The sequence below is a fragment of the Mastigoproctus giganteus genome, chromosome 3 (genome assembly GCF_048544385.1).
Source record: "Mastigoproctus giganteus isolate SK-2022 chromosome 3, ASM4854438v1, whole genome shotgun sequence".
NCBI lineage: Eukaryota > Metazoa > Arthropoda > Arachnida > Uropygi > Thelyphonidae > Mastigoproctus > Mastigoproctus giganteus.
Window position 1 is genome coordinate 240,252,942 of NC_143577.1, and position 20,467 is coordinate 240,273,408.

Sequence of the window (20,467 nt, forward strand, 5' to 3'; positions counted from 1 at the left end):
TGTCACGCTGTGTTTAACATAAACCACCTTGGAACGATGATGGAATGTGTAAGTCAAGCAAATTACAAACGCGACCAAAGCTTCTGTTGGGCTTATGTTAATTATTTTCGTAGACAGGAAGTGCTTTCTTCTTTCAGTCTCCAAGACATGGGAAATATGTGCAAGCACGTGATCTAATCTCGTTGTGAGCTTCACATTCGGCGACGGTTCACTTTCAAAAATGTAGGCCAGACAAATAATAAATTAGGCTATCTCGGAGGAGGGTTTATGTCCGAATGACAGATCACTAATGATAGAATGAGAACGATATTAATATTCCTTAATTTTTTTTTTCATTTTGTCTACAGACAAAGCAATATGGCTTTATTTAGAACACTAATAAGAAAATCGCATTTTTATATATAAACGTCACTTTATTATATACATATAATTCACTTGCGTGACGGCAGGTGTCACTATGATATAATAAGAATTAAAATACCTCTAATTTGAAACGCTAAATTTCTCAGATTTTATTAACTATTATAAGCTGTCAAAACATCTCATTAATTTAAATGAATGTTTACTGATTTTACTTACCAATAATTAGACATAACACAACTGATAACTGCACAAGAAAGAGAAAAAAAAAAGGAAAAAAAATTCGACAAAAGATGATCTAGAAACTGCAACTATCCAAGGTGTATTTTAACCTCGGATGCTTCTAGCGCCCTCTTCATATCATAAATTTTCATTAAAACATTTAAAATTTACGTTAATTTATTTATATTTATTAAAAATTATAATAATTGAACAAATAAATAAATAATAACAATTAAAATATAAATTACGTTCCAAATTACAATTTATAATCGCTATCAAGTAATTTCTTTTAAAATACAACCAAAATAATTTTTGCATTAAAAAATAAATGTAAAATAAAAGAGATTACAATCAACCTGGTCTGTAGAATAACTTCAAGATGTAAACGGATAAAATAATTTTAATGAATCCTTGTACGCACAGCCACATAATGGACGTACCCCGGGATTGAAGCCCAAGGGCCCAACCTGACCAAAAACACATTACCCCCTCCATGAAACTATGAGTGAGAGAAGCCATTGGCTCAAAACTAATTACAACGAAAGAACTGATCACGGCCATAAAATAAATTAAGATCACAGCGATGAAATAAATCGAGATAAGAAAATTTAAAACACATTTTCTCTTTTATTCTTTTAAATATCGTTACAACGTAGAACCTATTGAGCCTTATAGATCTGTTTTTCGTATTAAAAAAATAAATGCCAAAAAATTTTGTACTATAATAGGCAAAATTAGGGAAACATCTTGATACTGTTCTCATGAGAATCACATATTTAGTAAAATGAATAATAATAAAAAAAAAGGAATGCTGTAAATCTTGTCATTATCATTATATTTTTATTAAAAGTAAAACACATTTATATTTTAGTCCGAACTGTAACACAGTGGTTATAATCACCATCCTTCCTACACTGGTGGAAAAGGCGCTGGTTTGAATCCTGTCAATGAAGAGAGGAACTTTTATGGGCTCCTTTTACTTCGTGGCTGAGTTTGACTGTCTGAGGCGAGGACATCAATGTCCCGTTCCCTCCACCCGAAACTCTAGTTTTTCGCCCAGCAAACAGGCAAAATGATCAGCGAACACACGTCATTTATGGAAATATTAAATGTGGGTAGATAAGTTCGTTCTCTGGTGGTCCTAAATGACATTTTTTGTCTATGCTTTAAAAAAAGCATAAAAAAAGTCAGTAGCAGATTTCTAATCTTCTTCTAATATAAGGGTTAAGATATTTTTAGATGCGGCGAGGAACTAAGGGCCTGAGGCATCATTATATCGTGTGTGTAAATTGTGTATATTCACTGGCCGGTTTGCTGGATGAAAAACTAAAGTGTTACGATGTGGAAAACGAGTTCAAAAATTCCTCCCTTACAAACGGAATTCGAACCCAGATCCCTCAAGACTTTAAGCGCTTGAATATAAACATGAAAATGTCGACCATCTCTCTGGCAAAGGCGCCACACTATTAATATTCTCGCCCCCTTCCTTGCAATCATGAAAGCTCTGTAATCATTTTGCTGCACTCTGAGAGCTGTCCCCTGAATATGGTCACTTGTAGGCTTCCATGTTAATACGGTACTTGACGGCATGGTTACACCTTTTGTATGGTTATACCGCTTTAATAGCAGTACAATGAAAGCGAATGTAAAGAGTGTTTATATTTTATTTCGTTTATGCAATGTTTCCATCAAGTAATGAATGTTAATTAACAAAAAATTACTTTTATTTAATTTTAATTATATTGATATTAATTAATTACTATTATTACTAACATATACTGATGAATTAAAGATACGTGAATACATTGACAAGATATTAATCAAGGACATGTGTCTTGTTGCTTTGGACTAAATTTAAAAGATCGAGAATTGCCCAAATAAGGAAAGTTTTATTTCTCCATCTGTTTTAATTTTGTTTCAGTTCAAGATTTTACTGCTGCCGATAGCATCAGCGAACTCAATTACGAAATGCTTATTATGATTTTCAAAATGAAACGTCTTTTCTCAGTCAACGTACATACTCTAGTGTGGAGAGAGAGAGAGGTTAATGTTATAACGTTATGACTCACTCTGGCCTGCTTTTCAACGATGTCACAGATCTCAGCCATTAAGAGAATAGCCAAAAGGACAAATGCAGTAATTGCTTCAGGCTCAACCCATTAATTTCAAAGAGCAATGAATTAAGTGACATACACACCACCTTTATCTGAGTAACCATTTAATTACCAGTTATTAATGGGACACATTCCAATAGTTAATTATGTCAAGATACTGTCATAATTTTGGTATTTATTAGAACAAAGAAGTGAACTTTGAGTTCTTTGTCCTAAGTTTTAACAATGATAGTCAACTCTATTTTAATGTTCTAAGATGGGAAGGTTCAAAGAAGGGTCATGCAGAAGAGTTGGTAAAAATTAAAAAGGAAAACAGATTTAAAAGCGAGACTTCAATTCCTGGATGACAGCAGCTTGAATAAATTTATAATAACATGCATCTGCTTTTTCAATCTAATTTAGTTTACAACGGGAAATAATTACTCCAAATCTCTAATTCATTTTGGAAAGTTCTTTATAATTTCCAGCCAAAAGTTGGACTGAATTTATTTTCCTTGTGTAGAAACTTACCGCATCTAATGAGAGTCTGATTCCAGTGGGCATATGTATATGTGTGCTGCATACTTCCTTCAACTGTTTATCAAAATTCCCGGGATTGTATTACTGGCGACCTTCGACAATAGACAGAGTCTAGGAGGTCACAGGGAGTTATTTAATGTGAATCAAAATTACAAACGACCGCTTGTAAGTACTCTTATAAAAGATGCTTTATCTCTCAACAATGGCACTCAAGGGTTCTGAAGGATACCAAAGAGGGGTTGCGGGGGAAGAACATATCTGTAAGGGGTTTTACATTAAAGACTTCTTCGTTTTGTTATATGGCCTTCGTCTTCTGCTCTGGGAGAACGAAATATCTCATTAGATTGTGATTCTGGTTTTTAAGATTGTCAACTTCGGTGAGGGGAAGTGCAGAGGGAGCCTTAAAACGACAACGTTGTGGTTGTCCATCTTGTTCACCCCAGGCCGTTCTGGAAATTTATTAAGATTATAATGAGTTACGATAGCTGAAGAGATGTGGTTTGTTGTTAGATGTGGTCGTTGGTAACCAGGAAGTTTAAAATGTATTATTATGTCACGCACTGATTTTTTTTCTTCCTGATGTAAACTGCAGACAACGCACCAATTTTATTATTAATGTGTTATTTAAATTTGTTTGCATTTAACTAATTGCAATGAAGTTCCTGACTCAGTTTACTGTCTTTTTTGCCGACCGGACTAGCCGGGTGGATAAAGTGCCTGCCAACCCAACCCAACCCAAGGTCGCGGGTTCGAATCCTGCCTCGGGCTTGGATCAGAGTAGTGCAAAAACCTTGGGAGGTGCATTATGGCCACACAAGCCGATGCGTTAACAAAACAAACTGTCTTTTTTGATTGGCACAACAGATTGTACCACGCAAAAATAAAAATAAAAAATAATAAAATGAAATAAAAACTGAAATAAATAAAAGGCTGTTCCACTGCAATAATCTGAAGCTAGAATGGGGAGAACGCATGATCCATCAGACTTTGAGAAAGGGTGTTATCTTGGGTGCACGTTCACCAGGAGCCATAATTCAAGAAACAAAACACATAACTGGTTTCTTAAAAGCAACCATCTCAAAGGTTTTTAATGACTGGAAAGCAAGCGGTTCTTTCACATTTCAAAGGCGTAAATGTGGCAGAAAAACAATGCTTCAAGAGCGAAACCGTCGTACTCTAAGGAAGACTATGATTAAATAGAACATACAGTATGCAGCAAATAAAATAGGATATCCAGTGTGCATCCAATAACATCTGAATTCAACCAAGTCCAAAACTGCCTATTTCAACCTACCATGCGCTGAGAATTGAAGAAATTGGGTATTCGTATTCGCCTGCCTAAGCTTGTTTCATAGAAAAACAGAAAATTCTGCTTACAGTTGTGCCGAGAACGTTGTGATTGGGCAGTGGAACAATGGAAGAAAGTCATGTGGTCACACGAATCACATGCTTTGTTTTGCACTGATGGTAGGCAGCAGGGAGTGTGACGAAATCCCATAAAGCGATGGACCCTGCTTGCCTTGTTAAGCAGAGTCTATCTTAAGACAACTCAAGCATCTGGAGGTGATATCATGGTATAGGGAATATTTTTTTGGCACGAAGTGGATCCGTTGATACCGGTGGAAGGTCAAATATCATCCAGGGAGTACTGTACTTGAATTTTGTGTCAGATCTACTGCACTCTGCGACGTTACACTTTTATCCCTGAGGTGATGGCCACTTTGTGGATGACAATACATCAGCGCATCGTGCAAGAATGGTTCGGAGAACATGACACGGATTTCCACCATCTTCCCTGTCTCCCACATGCACCTGATTTCAATCCTATTGAGATTGTGCTGGATATGTTGGAGGGAGCTATTTGGCAACGAAGTCATTTTCCTTCAACCTTCTCGCAGCTACGCGATATTTTGTTGGAAGAATGGTTACAATTAGGCCAAAAGCGCACTAAAACACCTTACAGAATCCATGCTGCACCCTACCCCACTACAATTTTGTAGTGATTTAAATTTCGATATACTTTTTAAGGAACTGTTCTTAATTTACTTTGTAACAAACCTCAAGAGTTGGTTACAAAGTATGCTTGTGTTTAATTTTAATTAGTATTTATTTCATTCCTAGTTAAATTAAATGAAATTCGTATTAGTATTATTATTTCTTATAAAAAATTCCGTTCGAACTTTACCAAAGCTCTGTTCTTCCTTAGGGTTTTGTATTTGTGCTCCCTAGTGTCTTTGTCTCTCCTACCACTGAGAATATACCTCCTTCGTTCATTTTATTAAACTCCTTTAATGGCTTATACAATTTAGCAGGTCCTTTTTTCCTACTACAAGAATACAATGAATCATTCATAAGACTATATGCCTTACTAGCCTTGTTTTTACACTCCACAGCAAACCGCGTTTTATCGTTCATTAACTCCTAAGGTAGGAATCCTTACGGTCAATAAAATTAAACCTTATATGCTATTTTCCCACAATATGTAACCAATCGAAATCATGTACTCTAATCATTAACATTATTCAAAATTAGAAACAGGACTACAGTACGGATCCCATTTACTGCAATGGCCCAATCTAAAGATGTGCACTGTCTCCTATCTTTCAAATAGTGTCGATTTAACTAAGGATGTTCTCTGAAGTCCAAGTTTATACAATAAACTTCAGTTGGGGATCGTTATGTGAAATCTATGTATATAATGTCAAAGTTGTTCCTTGCATCTAACTATACAAAATGGTTAGCATCCATTGAAATTGGTTAAATGTCCATCGACACGATAAATGAATTCCTGTATATTTTCACGGAATTCAAGAGGATGTGGGTTTTAGATAATGTTTCTTTTACTAGACAGGTGCTGAATATCATAATGTATCCTCCCCTACACCCCTCGGAAAAATTCTAACGAGGAGCTAATATATTATCACTGCAAAAAAATCTTCCATATACATCCTTCTTTAATTAATAGGACATGTATAAGGTTTGATTTGGCACATATTATCCGTAAAATGAAATCCTTCATCGTCCTTTGACTGGGTCTTTGTAATATGTACACACGTGTGTCAACACAGTCAAAAGCTTTCTAATGAGTATCTCATATATTACAAAAGAGGCGGAGTTATTTGTCAAAGAGATGAAATCAGTCTTTAGTGGAATTCTGAGGTGACAAAATTCGTTTTTAACAGATCAGTAGAAGGAGAAATTAAAGAGGGGACTAAACTGGTTGTCTAGATAAAGGTCATTTGGTTCCGCTCGACCTTGGACTCAGTCCTTCACTGTTGGGAAGGGTCAGATCCGGAGATGCAGAGGCTCCAGTAAGGTGAATTCGCTACGGTTATCAATTACTTGTCTCGGGGCTGATTTCGCAAAGGGGACGAAGAAAACACAGGAATTATATCGTATAATAAAAGTTTTTTTGATTTATAACACCTGTGAAGTATGTGGTTGAGATTCAAATTTTAATCTTCTTTCATTATCTTTTTTTTTACCCTCAGATCTTCTGATACCTTACAAACTATCGGCACTTTACACCATATTTCAAAGATAAGTAGATAATCATGGTGGAAAATGATCGGTAGCAGCTGATAAGGCTTATCAAAAAGATGATAAAGAGAATTTTCTGTCTTGAAAAGCTTATTTATATATCATTTCATCTGCTCAGTTAATTCATCCTTTTTTTTAAAAGTAATTTTCGCTAATATATCAATGGAATTAAATGTCTTCAAAAGAGTGCTAGAGACCATCTTTCGACAACTAATAAAACTACGAATGCGACACTGCGAAATGTTTAGCATAGTTATGGAAGCAAGTTGACTAAAGTATCATACAGCAATTTTGTAATGGTGAGATGAGAAAATTAAATATGTTTCGATATAAAGTGAGGAAAACGAAGTCATTAATGTGAATGGTTGCTGTAAAAATGGCAGAAGAGACTCAGATGCTAGACTGGACTTTCTTCTCCGATGAAGCCTGGTTTCTTTTTACTGGATAGGCAAACGTTCAGAATGTTCATCTATAGTTTTTGTACAATCTCCATGCAGCACATGAAACGCCTTTACGTCCTGTGAAGATTGGACTGTGGTCTGAAGTTAGCCGCGTGATTGTCGGATCCACCTTTTTTACAGAAATCCTAATCGGTACATTGACAATGTCCAAGGATTTAAGAAACATCTCACTGAGCAGAAGATTGGTAAAGCGTGGTTTCAGTAAGATGGTTCAACGTCACACTTCATATTCCTACAAGCTATCTCTCTCTCTTGTTTGGAGATTGCATAATTTCAAAAAGAATATGACCATAATGCTTGCCAGATTTGACACCATTTGACGTCTGTTTTGTGGAACTAATTCAAAGACAATGCCTACAATAATAATCCACGCACTCTGGAGAATTAAAGTTGGTTGGTTTTAGGAGTATCAGCGACCTAGACCATATTGCGCCACATATGTCTGAAAAATTGAGCTTGTTCTGTGGTCAATTTGATGTTTGCTGTACGAAGAAACCATACAGCCTGAGACCCATTAACTCAGCCACTTTGTAAAAAAGGCACATAAAAATTCCTGGCGTCATTGACAGGATTCGAACTCAGTTCTTTTCCATCCGGTCTGAGGAGGACGATGATTATAGGAGAATTGAAAAGCAACATATCTAACATTATTTCCAAAATTATTCTCAACACTGCAGGCATTGTTTTTGACCATGCTTTGGCATGTTCAGTTACATTATGATCACGGTAGTGACGTCAGAGAATGAAGAATGTTCTTTATTTTCCAACGTTATGAACTTAATCTTCAGTATAACCTAATATAAAAATTGGTGTTTCTTTCAGACATTAATTTCAAAAATAACATCAAAACACAGCACCGGTAGTGACGTTACTAAGCTGACCAATTAACATCCGGGGTTTAAAAAAAAAAACGAGCATTCTGACTTAGAAAAAAAATTCTGAATTAATTTGGAACATATTTTGAAACCAAAAGGATTCCAAAATATGCTCCTTAATTATTATCCATTCTCCTTAATAATCTTTAATTACTCTGTTGGATGTTTCTTTGAAATAATTATTTTCTGCACAGTTCTTTCTCTGTGCTGTGCATCTTCAGAATACTTACGCGGTTTTGTTGATTGTACTGTGGACTGACCGCATCAACTTAATTCAGTCTTGACTTGAGCTTCCTGTTGGTGCATTTGGCGCATATTTCTGAAGGCTAGCGTCTCGTGACTGAAGCAATAAGAAGAAGAAGAAGCAGGGTCATCTGTCATGTGTTCATATTTAATTAGTGGAGTGAACACACGAAGGCCAGAGGTAAGGGGCTTGTTGATTGTCTAAGATGCTGGAATGGAATGTTAATGGCGTTATGACTCATCTGTTTCTCCTCGTTCGTATTTCCACGCTCCATTCTTCCTTGGCGCACGCGTCTCTTTAGCAATCGACCCCTCTTTTGGAAAGTGGAGTGATAAAAAATGGCAAAATTCCAATCAGTGTTAAAAACAAGCATCGAAGAGGAAAGATATGTATAGGAAGTATACAACAGGCACAAAAGATGGGTTTCACAATCTGTTTGTGCCTAGCATCAGCCTTTTATAGTCAGTCGATATGCGAAAATGGATCCACGCACTCTGCAATCGAGACTCATAAACTCGGAATAGTTCTTTCCGTAATTGAGTACATGAGTATTTTTCAATTTGGTCTTGGGTTATGGCATCAATATGTTAGCTGAACCTTCATGATAAGGGACCATCGCATACAATTATGTCCATCCAACAGTTTCTGGCAGAAAAATAAATCAATGTCTTATCACATCAGTGCTCATCGGACTACTCTTGTAGTCCGATGCGACCTATGTTTCCTAAACGGTTTCCTTGGCATGCCTAATTCAAGGAAAGGGAGAGCTACTCTAAAGGAAGCAAGGACGAGTTGTTTATAAGGTTTCATGTGTTCTTTTTTTTACACAAATTTTAAAATATATGAAACATTTGTTGCAACAGAAATTTAAAAAGTTCAAATTATAAAAGCATTTTGATCTTCTATGAAAAGGAAAATGAAGATGGGGTACACAGATCTAAATTGAAAGTGGCACTAGCTTATTGTTATCCACTTACTTTCCTGATCATGGCCGTTTTTACTACTTTCAGAAGTTTATTTGACTAACGATATAGAGCCCACGCTGGTAGCACAGTGGTTGTAATCACTTTCTTCCCCACACCAGTTGGAAAAGATCGTTTTGAATACCATCAATGACGCGAGGATCTGTTATGGGCCCTTTTAATCTGTAGTTGAGTTAGTCGTCTCAGGCGTGGACAGCAAAGTTCTCCTCCTGGACACTCCGATTTTTCATTCAGCAAAACTGGCAAATCGACAAGAGAACCATAATTTATGAACATATTACACGTGAGCAGATGAATTCGTTTTGTATAATAATATAGCAGTTTTCTTTTTTTTCTTTTCTTTTGACTTTCAAGGTCGTTTTTCAACGGTTTTTAGGCGCATCACACATAACTCTCGGATGATCGAGACCAATTACTTTGTCCACAATGTGAAAAGAATCCATTAAATTTTTTTCCGTCGAAATTCGATTCCAACTCAGGCTTTTTCCACATGGTATGGAAGGACAGCGATCATATCCACCAAACAAAACGTGATGATTGGTTAACGCAAATTTAAAAAAAAAAAATTCATAAATGTTAGTATCATTTCAAGGCAAGGCAGGATTTACCAATATGCAGTGGCGTAGTTTCTCGGTTGGTAAGCCCCTGAACAACGCAAGTACTGTTGCTTTAGGGCCCACAACCTTATTTTTTAAGGCCTCTAAGAATATGCGCGCCAGGATCGCAGTATACTTAAATCTGGAATTTCCAGGTTCTTAAATTTACTGAAAATCAGTAGAAGTATTACATTATTTTGAATTAGCCAAAGGAACTCAGACCCTGAAAATTCATTTGTAAACTTTATGGATCTAAGGTCTGGACGTATTGGGGAAATGGGAAGTGACTCATTCCTCACAAATCCCAGCTCCATCCCAGCTTTCTCTATTCTCCCAGAGAGCCGGCAAGTAGAAGTGACCAAGATGAAAGAGGTTAGGGCAGTTAGGTTAATTAATGACTCATCTGTAACAGAGTCTCCTCACTCTCTGTCTCATAGACGTTAAGTTTTTGCCGCATGCCTTTTCTATAGCTACTTCCATGGGCACTACTTTTCTGAACTGGCTCCTGTAATTCACCGTCTCTCATCCAAAGCAGTCCGAACACGTGCCGCAACCAATCAGCATCCTTTTACAGTCCGACTTCCAACTCACAGAACCAACTTTTCTTCTTCCTCATTTATTCATTCAACTTCCGTTTTCTGGAACAACTTTCCCACATAATGCCAATATCTTCTTCATATTCTCAACCTTCAACCCAAGCACGGCACTAAGTACTATACGTTCTAATATCTCCCATGTTTGGGGTTTTCATAAAAACAAAAAAAAAGACGATGTCATGTTTCAGTTGCTCAGTGCTCTAAGAAGGTCAACCCGAATTGCCGAACGTAAATAGAAGGAATTCCACATTGGAAGAGACCCATGTTCCTTCTCTGGAAGCCCTCGTGGGTAGCACGGTTGGTAGAATTGCGGTCCTCCACACACCGGGTGGTAAAGACTTGAGTTCGAGTCCTGTCGATGATGTGAGGAATTTTTATGAACCTTTTCCACAATGTGGTTGAGTTATTCGGCCTCGGGCAAGGACAGCACGGTTTTTTCTCCTGGAAACTCGGGATTTTATTTCAGCAAAGAGAAAATCGACCAGAGAAAATTACAGACAGTATATACGAGACAATATGGCCTTAGTCGTTGATGCTCTTAAAACTCCACTACAACAACAACAACAATAGCCATGCCTGGACTGATCAGGTCCTCTACAGATTAGGCAAATTTCTGTTTTCAGAATCAGTCGAACGACTGACACTAAAAACAGAACTTCAAAGAAACCGAATATATTTCTACATTGCTGAAATAGCTTTTTATTCAGAATAGCGCAATACCAAGACAACTCTTGGCAAAGTGCCTCCACGACAGTGCTTTCAAAACGCAAGTTTCTCTGATATTCACTAAAATCGAGTTTTGTGGTCTTTCGTGTCAATAAATGTTGAATGAGGGCGTCCTAATGTCAAAGACCCCTGGTTGTATCCCTAAGGAGCAATGTACGATAATGCGTGAAGAAAGGCGATAGTTTATAACAATGAACTTTTACTGCGTGTGTTGTGGCCTGCTTATAGCAACTGAGAGAAATTGGTGGTATTAGTTTCACAAGCGCCACCTATAGCTCTAATGAAGTGGTGAGCAACGATAGGAGTCAATTAGTGACTTGTTAGGACAAAATAAGGGACGGCACAAAGCCTTTAGTCACGCTAAGTCGAGCTGTCTTCTAATTAACATGTGCATTAGCTACTGTAGTGTATGCAAAGCGATAAGGCTTCTTGAATGATGAATCAGCTATGGAAGATTAAACTTAGATAAGAAATGTAAATTGTATTCAGTTATCTTTTGTGTGCCTTATTCTTTAATGTTCTTTCTTTTCATGTCTTCTTAATTTGTTAAAGTATACTTAATCTTTGTCTATTGGTTATTCACTACATAAAGGAAATGATTGTGATTAATTTAAAAATTTATATCTTCCTGCAATACTACTCTTGTGTTGTGCTTTTTCCTTTATGTCAACCCTATTTCTTAAGGTCTTCTCTCTAAGGATTATTTTACCTATTACGTGTCACACAAGTGTTGTGGAAGATGTGACGTATCCTTTGAGTCTGGTTTCAGAATTATGTGTTTTGATTCAGACAGGTTATTGAACTTAATATACCATCAAAGAAGGTAATTAGGCTTGTTCGCATATGTGGAAAAATCGCCTATTTGACTTCACCATGTCTGTTCGTTCGTCCGCATGTAATAATAGGACTCCCAGTGAATGGATTTTGATGAAACTTTACATTTGGCTTTTTAAGAAAGATTTTAAAATAAGCTCTGGATATTATGTTTGTTGCCATGCGCTGATTGGAGGAATGAATGGACAATGTGGCGAATGTACAGCAACGAAATTTTCTTGATTTGCGCATAAGGCCTCAAGTTTTGGTTTTTATTTGGTGGAAGAATTGAGAAATACTTTCGTCTAGATGCATCATTTACGGTTCATGAGAAATCTCTAAATACCAGAGGATGTAGAATTATGCACACCATCATCTGACATCTACTGGGCCACTAAATGAAAAAAAATATGCCAGTAGACAAAAAAAAAGATTTTAATATCGAGTATTGCCCTCGTGGGCTTTAAACACATCAATAACCATCCGGAGGACACTTCTACTAGTGTTTGGTATGTGGAGACTGGAATCTTGCTTTCCGTCTGTGGCTAGTTCTCTGCCTGAAATAGGATATGTTTTGGCTCTCAGTTGTTGTTTCCATATGTCCTAATGATACTCGATCAGATTCCGAGCTGAGCTCTGGTATCGAACTAGCAGATTCACCACATTATTATCTTCAAGTTAGTGTTATACTTACCATGCTCTGCAACTGAGCATTGTCATGTCGATACTATTACACCTCACTCCAAAGAATTGCCACAATGGAGATAATGCTTTCGTCGATGACAGCCAAGTCCAAATCACGTAAAAGACTTACCAAAGTGCGTCCATCTGATGCCTGGACTATGTACAGTGATTTTTTTTTACTTCACATCATCACATTTTTCCCCTTGTCCCATGTCCAATATTTAGTTGGTTGTTGTAGGGTTTTAGATGCGTGTTGTGTTCTGTGGTTGATTTGCTGTTTGCTGGACGAAAAACCCAAGTTTCCGGGAGACAAAACCATGCTATCTGCGTCTGAGACCGACTAACTCAGCCACAGAGTGAAAAAAGCCCACTAAAGTTCCTCGCGTCATCGATGAGATTCGAACCCAGGCTGTGGGGAGGACGGTGACACCCTAATTGTCCAGTCATCCTTCCAATAGCATAACTGATATTTATGAAAAAAAGAAATAATAATTGTCTCATTTCTATTTGTCTGATTTTAATAATCGTTTTTTGGCCTTTTGGTTAAGATCAAAGTGTAGGTCCGATTTTTAATGAAATCTGGAAGGGTCGCCAAATATAAAATTTTAGAAAATCCATCCACTGGAGTTGAATTATTACATGCGGACTGACAGACAAATAGATGAATATAGTGTAATAGAGACAATAGGCACTATACGCATATATGCGTATGCATTTAAAATAATTAAATTTAAATTAGAATAAATGTAATTAATATAAACGAGGAAATGAATTGAAACTCGTATATCATTTTTTCTTTAAATTTACTGGAACACGAATTCTCTGAAAAATATCACAAATTTTATGTACAATGACACATTATTAATAGATAAAATAGAGGTTTGTTCTGAAAGATTGCACTTTCCTGTTTGAATATCTCATTGGAACAGTTATTGAGTTAATTCTAACAGTAGAATTATCCCGTAACCAATTACATCCTCTACAATCGTTGCTTTCTTACTTCAATAAACTGCTCAAGGGCCCCACATGGTTGCAACATCAAAGTCAGCCGAGCGACGTCCTTGGCTAAGCTACTCTGTCATACCCTCGCTGTGAGTCATTTTTTGCCTGGGGGAACTTCTCCAATGTAAAAATTTCTTAGAATTCTAATTGCCCATGCTGCCAGAGTTGCTATTAACACCATTACAGAAACCACAAATTTATATTTTTAAATATCCTTTACTGGAGCTGTACGTGGTAAGATTATTCACGCTATAAAGTCATCAGAACATGAATATTTTGGATCTGCCACCCCATATGTGGGCCTTGGTTGGGAGGAGGGAAATTATCTGTGTCTGGAGAGGATAACGGATACAGTTTTTTTTCTTACTGACTTCGTTGTAGTGCGAGAGGCAATAGCATCCTACTTGTGGTACAAAGGGGCCTTATTAGACCTGTGGGCAATACAAAATAAGGTTGTGTACAATGAGATCTTTAATATACGCATGTCAGGAAGTGATAAACTCATTTTACTCTTACTGGTGAGGTTATCAATCACGTGGTATAAAAATAAAAACTTTTGTTTTGTTTGCCTTGTAATAAGACAGCACGAACTGTTGAAGTGAGATGAATCCATGTATAGGTTAATGACCTCACTGATTATAATAAATTCAAAGTACCTTTTCCTTGTCCTGGCTAGAAGCCTACAAAATGACTGTCCTCTTGAAATTTATTGAAGTTGGACCGCTAGAGAGAGATAGAGAGGTTGGCCAAATAGTTAATTGAACAGGTCGCAATTCTGCATAAAAACAAAAATAGTGTTATTCGCTCTGTTTGTTTCCAACGTCTCAGAGAACTGGTTCCACTTCAAAAACACCTCAAAGAACAGGTTTCGCGGGTCGTTGTTTCGTGTGGTCAACAACGCCCTCGGTGGGAAATTTAAGGTCAAAGGTTATATGAGTAAACCCGGATGAATGGAGAAAGCTTGGGAGTTTTAAATAAGTTCCTCCTTTGTGTCATTAACGACAAAAAGGAAATCATTTTGAGAGATGTCTATGCTTTCTACAAGTATAGTCCACTGCGTAGAGTAGGGGTGGTGAGGGATTTGCAAAAGAAATGCTAACCCAGCGGCGGTGGCATCCCCAATCGTAGCAAACACAATGGAAGGGCATTTGACAGGTGACTAACTTTCTTTTTAATTTCTGGAAAAGGTTTTTGGGATTTTTTTTTTAAAATTCTGTTTCACAGTACGAATATCTGACTTTTTCTGGATTGCGCTACTTAACTGTATGTAACTTTTTATTATTTTTTTTAAAACTTAAATATTTAAAAATGCTGTTTTACGCACCTTTTATTTAAAAACAAAATAAAAATTAATTCTGCTGAAAAGTTTTAGATATCAGTATGAATCTATTCATCACACACATTTCTAGTTTAAAATATCATTTTAAATTTTGAGTCTGTTCGTTATTTTCTCTCTTGTTCAGATAGGGACCATCCTTTTTTTGGAGTTCACACGCGCAGCTTCTCCTTCAATGAGTTGGTCGTGTTGCTTTTTTTTTTGTATTTATTGAATATAGGAATAATAGGAACAAATCTTTTATGAATATCAAGGGCCTTGGTATATAGGAACAGAATCGCATCTTGCTTAGTCCAACCTTAACTGAAGCAGGAAACTGCTGTATTCGTTGAGGGTTTAATGTTATCTTCTTCATCAGTCTTAATACCAAACATTTCAAAATCAACTCGTGCAATCCTGCAAATAGTTATAAACCTAGTGGATAGAAAACGCAAGTAACCTTGGACTACAAATAAACACATGATTTGAAATTTCGTAGCAGATCAGGCAACTGAATAGGTCAAAGGCTACTTTTGAAGCAAAATAATTGCAAATACAATGACAGGTTCACGCACACAATTTTCTGCAAAAGCGAAAAATATCCTTTGACATACTGTAATAAAAATAGCTTCTATCCTTTGTCATCGATTTCTTGCTCTGCTCAACAGCCACACCCTGGACAGTTATGGAATGAAAAAAGCATCAACCTGGCCCGTATGGGGATCGAACCCACGACCTTCGCGTTATTAGCACGACGCTCTAACCAACTGAGCTAACGGGCCATCGGTTACCACTTGGATATAACCAATTTTTACTTTTGGTTTAAACCCTCGTGGTAGAGTTGCAGTCTACACTACACCTGGTGAAAAAGACCACAGAGTAAAACCGCAAGTAACCTTGGACTATAAATAAAGCCATGATTTGAAATTTCGTAGAAGATCCGGCAACTGAAAGGTCAAAGGCTACTTTTGAAGCAAAATAATTGCAAACACAATGACGGGTTATCTGACAGGTTCGCGCACACAATTTTCTGCAAAAGCGAAAAATATCCTTTGAGAGACTTATAAAAATGCTTCTATCCTTTGTCATCGATTTATTGCTCTGCTCAACAGCAATGAAAAAGTATCATGCTGGCCCGTATGGGGATCGAACCCACGACTTTCGCGTTATTAGCACGACGCTCTAACCAACTGAGCTAACGGGCCATTGGTTACTACTTGGATAAAACCACATTTTACTTTTGGTTTAAACGCTCGTGGTAGAGTTGCTGTCTACACTACATCTGGTGAAAAAGACCATAGAGTAAAACATCAATAACCTTGGACTATAAATAAACCCATGATTTGAAATTTCGTTGCAGATCCGGCAACTGAAAGGTCAAAGGATACTTTTGAAGCAAAATAATTGCAAATACAATGACAGGTTCACGCACACAGTTTTCTGCAAAGGCGAAAAATATCCTTTGATAGACTATTATAAAAATGCTTCTATCCTTTGTCATCGATTTATTACTGTGCTCAACAGCCACACCCTGGACAGTTATGGATTGAGAAAAGCATCAACCTGGCCCGTATGGGGATCGAACCCACGACCTTCGCGTTATTAGCACGACGCTCTAACCAACTGAGCTAACGGGCCAGCGCTTGCCACTCGATAAAACCACTTTTTACTTTTGGTTTAAAACCTCGTGGTAGAGTTGCAGTCTACACTATACCTGGTGAAAAAGACCACAGAGTAAAACCGCAAGTAACCTTGGACTACAAATAGACACATGATTTGAAATTTCGTAGCAGATCCGGCAAGTGAAAGGTCAAAAGCTACTTTTGAAGCAAAATAATTGCAAACACAATGAAGGGTTATCTGACAGGTTCGCGCACACAATTTGCTGCAAAAGCGAAAAATATCCTTTGAGAGACTATTATAAAAATGCTTCTATCCTTTGTCATCGATTTATTGCTCTGCTCAACAGCCACACCTGGACAGTTATGGAATGAAAACAGCGTCAACCTGGCCCGTATGGGGATCGAACCCACGACCTTCGCGTTATTAGCACGACGCTCTAACCAACTGAGCTAACGGGCCATCGGTTACCACTTGGATAAAACCACTTTTTACTTTAGGTTTAAACCCTCGTGGTAGAGTTGCAGTCTACACTACACCTGGTGAAAAAGAGTACAGAGTAAAACCGCAAGTAACCTTGGACTATAAATAAAGCCATGATTTGAAATTTCGTAGAAAATCCGGCAACTGAAAGGTCAAAGGCTACTTTTGAAGCAAAATAATTGCAAACACAATGACGGGTTATCTGACAGGTTCGCGCACACAATTTTCTGCAAAAGCGAAAAATATCCTTTGAGAGACTATTATAAAAATGCTTCTATCCTTTGTCATCGATTTATTGCTCTGCTCAACAGCAATGAAAAAGTATCATGCTGGCCCGTATGGGGATCGAACCCACGACTTTCGCGTTATTAGCACGACGCTCTAACCAACTGAGCTAACGGGCCATTGGTTACTACTTGGATAAAACCACATTTTACTTTTGGTTTAAACGCTCGTGGTAGAGTTGCTGTCTACACTACATCTGGTGAAAAAGACCATAGAGTAAAACATCAATAACCTTGGACTATAAATAAACCCATGATTTGAAATTTCGTTGCAGATCCGGCAACTGAAAGGTCAAAGGATACTTTTGAAGCAAAATAATTGCAAATACAATGACAGGTTCACGCACACAGTTTTCTGCAAAGGCGAAAAATATCCTTTGATAGACTATTATAAAAATGCTTCTATCCTTTGTCATCGATTTATTACTGTGCTCAACAGCCACACCCTGGACAGTTATGGATTGAGAAAAGCATCAACCTGGCCCGTATGGGGATCGAACCCACGACCTTCGCGTTATTAGCACGACGCTCTAACCAACTGAGCTAACGGGCCAGCGCTTGCCACTCGATAAAACCACTTTTTACTTTTGGTTTAAAACCTCGTGGTAGAGTTGCAGTCTACACTATACCTGGTGAAAAAGACCACAGAGTAAAACCGCAAGTAACCTTGGACTACAAATAGACACATGATTTGAAATTTCGTAGCAGATCCGGCAAGTGAAAGGTCAAAAGCTACTTTTGAAGCAAAATAATTGCAAACACAATGAAGGGTTATCTGACAGGTTCGCGCACACAATTTGCTGCAAAAAGCGAAAAATATCCTTTGAGAGACTATTATAAAAATGCTTCTATCCTTTGTCATCGATTTATTGCTCTGCTCAACAGCCACACCTGGACAGTTATGGAATGAAAAAAGCGTCAACCTGGCCCGTATGGGGATCGAACCCACGACCTTCGCGTTATTAGCACGACGCTCTAACCAACTGAGCTAACGGGCCATCGGCTACCACTTGGTTATAACAAATTTTTACTTTGGGTTTAAACCCTCGTGGTAGAGTTGCAGTCTACACTACACCTGGTGAAAAAGACCACAGAGTAAAACATCAATAACCTTGCACTATAAATAAAGCCATGATTTGAAATTTCGTTGCAGATCCCGCAAATGAAAGGTCAAAGGCTACTTTTGAAGCAAAATAATTGCAAACACAATGACGGGTTATCTAACAGGTTCGCGCACACAATTTTCTGCAAAAGCGAAAAATATCCTTTGAGAGACTATTATAAAAATGCTTCTTTCCTTTGTCATCGATTTATTGCTCTGCTCAACAGCCACACCCTGGACAGTTATGGAATGAAAAAGTAGCATCCTGACCCGTATGGAGATCGAACACACGACCTTCGCGTTATTAGCACGACGCTCTAACCAACTGAGCTAACAGGCCGTCGGATATCTCTTGCATATAATCACTTTTTGGTTTTTGTTTAAACCGTCGTGTAGCATAATTGGTAGAGTCGCAGTCCACCCTACACCTTGTGAAAAAAACCCAAGTTCGAATCCCGTATATGATGCGAGGAATTTTCATGGGCTTTTTCGCAACGAGACTGAGTTAGTCGGTTTCGGGCGAGAGTAGCATGGTTATTCTCCTGGAAACTCGGCTTTATCGTCCAGCAAACAGCGAATCGGCCACAGAAGACACGCAATTCACAGATATATACGGCACAATACAGCCTAAACCCTACAATAATAACCAATCAATTTCTGCTCAAGATAACTTCATACATTCTCTATATAGGATTTAAATCTGATGTCTTGGCTGACCAGTTTAAACTGACTAACATCCCTTCATGTTACTCATGCCAGTTTAAAACAGTAAAGGTCCTATGAACCAAACAGTTTTCATACTGGAAGAGTGAAGTATCGATATCATGAATATCCCTCAAATGTTTAGCAAAATTCACAATCCGATCAACTGTATAGTTTGCCTGATTCATCCTAATTGGCATTTCAAGGAGGGACCTAGTTCATAATAATATAATTAAAACATCTCCAAAGCATCGCTGGCCCACCACGAGCTTGTACGTCATCTTGCACATAGTCTGGATAAATGACTTATTGCTTCTTTTATGAACTTGGTACCTGCGTCATTAAAGTATGAGCAAAACTTGAATTTGTCAAGACCACATTACAACTTTCCAATCATCAGCAGTCCAGTTGATTATGTCTTTCAGCCCATATTAGCCTTCCTTTTTATGCACAGCTGCTAACACAGGTCCTTTTCAGTGGACACTATTCTAGATAATCGTGTTATGCAAACTCTGAGGAATCGGCTGATGAGATCCTTGGTTAACTGTCAATTGTTTTTCGTTTACTAGATGCCATAGTCGCCGATAACTTAGAACAGGCTTGCGACACAGTTCTGCTGTAGTTGGTTTTTTTGTTGGTTTCGACTCTTGCCATGCCTTAAAAACTCTTATTACTCTTCTTTCTAAAACTCCAGCAATATCAGCCACTTCTTTAACAGGATGACACCTCCCAAATGCTATCACTCCTTTTTGACGCGCATTAGCATCTTTTCTGCGTCCCATCTTTCGTGGTGAAAATCCTTTCTTCTTCAACTGGTGTGCTGAAAATAGAGAAAACAGGTTGTATGGAAGCAACTGAAGAAGGTGCACGTGTTCAATATGTTATATGCCCTAAATACCACCACAAGTGACTAATTTTTTGTCGGTGTCTGTAATTCTTACATTTATATGCTAATGAAGTCGCACATCTCAGACGTCAGACAACTTTTTTCTGATGTGCCAGCCACTTTAGGTGGATGGGTGGGAGGAAAACACGGCAGGTCATTGAGCTTATCGACTTGTCTGAACCAGTTTCTGATAGAGCGTTGTGAGATGAGGAACTTGTCAAAATGCGAAAGAGGGTTTGAAAGCCGTCGGACAGTGAAGACAAATGGGACTTATCGAGTATTTGTCATTTGAAAGAAAAGTAGGAGGAGCTATAATGGCAGGGAGATGCCAGGTAGAATA

General features: G+C 37.7%; 1 protein-coding gene and 8 non-coding genes across 9 annotated transcripts in view; 1 reads left to right on the forward strand and 8 right to left on the reverse strand.

Annotated features, from left to right (window-relative positions):
* The window catches only part of LOC150088936 (caveolin-1-like), a 68,486-nt gene that overhangs the window by 31,386 nt on the left and 16,633 nt on the right, over positions 1-20,467 (forward strand). The window lies entirely within an intron of this gene.
* Positions 15,759-15,832, reverse strand: TRNAI-AAU (transfer RNA isoleucine (anticodon AAU)). The gene has a single exon. It is a non-coding gene; the product is annotated as a tRNA-Ile (tRNA).
* On the reverse strand, positions 16,182-16,255 carry TRNAI-AAU (transfer RNA isoleucine (anticodon AAU)). Its single transcript has one exon. It is a non-coding gene; the product is annotated as a tRNA-Ile (tRNA).
* Positions 16,615-16,688, reverse strand: TRNAI-AAU (transfer RNA isoleucine (anticodon AAU)). The gene has a single exon. It is a non-coding gene; the product is annotated as a tRNA-Ile (tRNA).
* On the reverse strand, positions 17,059-17,132 carry TRNAI-AAU (transfer RNA isoleucine (anticodon AAU)). Its single transcript has one exon. It is a non-coding gene; the product is annotated as a tRNA-Ile (tRNA).
* TRNAI-AAU (transfer RNA isoleucine (anticodon AAU)) lies at positions 17,484-17,557 on the reverse strand. Its single transcript has one exon. It is a non-coding gene; the product is annotated as a tRNA-Ile (tRNA).
* On the reverse strand, positions 17,917-17,990 carry TRNAI-AAU (transfer RNA isoleucine (anticodon AAU)). The gene has a single exon. It is a non-coding gene; the product is annotated as a tRNA-Ile (tRNA).
* Positions 18,362-18,435, reverse strand: TRNAI-AAU (transfer RNA isoleucine (anticodon AAU)). Its single transcript has one exon. It is a non-coding gene; the product is annotated as a tRNA-Ile (tRNA).
* On the reverse strand, positions 18,806-18,879 carry TRNAI-AAU (transfer RNA isoleucine (anticodon AAU)). Its single transcript has one exon. It is a non-coding gene; the product is annotated as a tRNA-Ile (tRNA).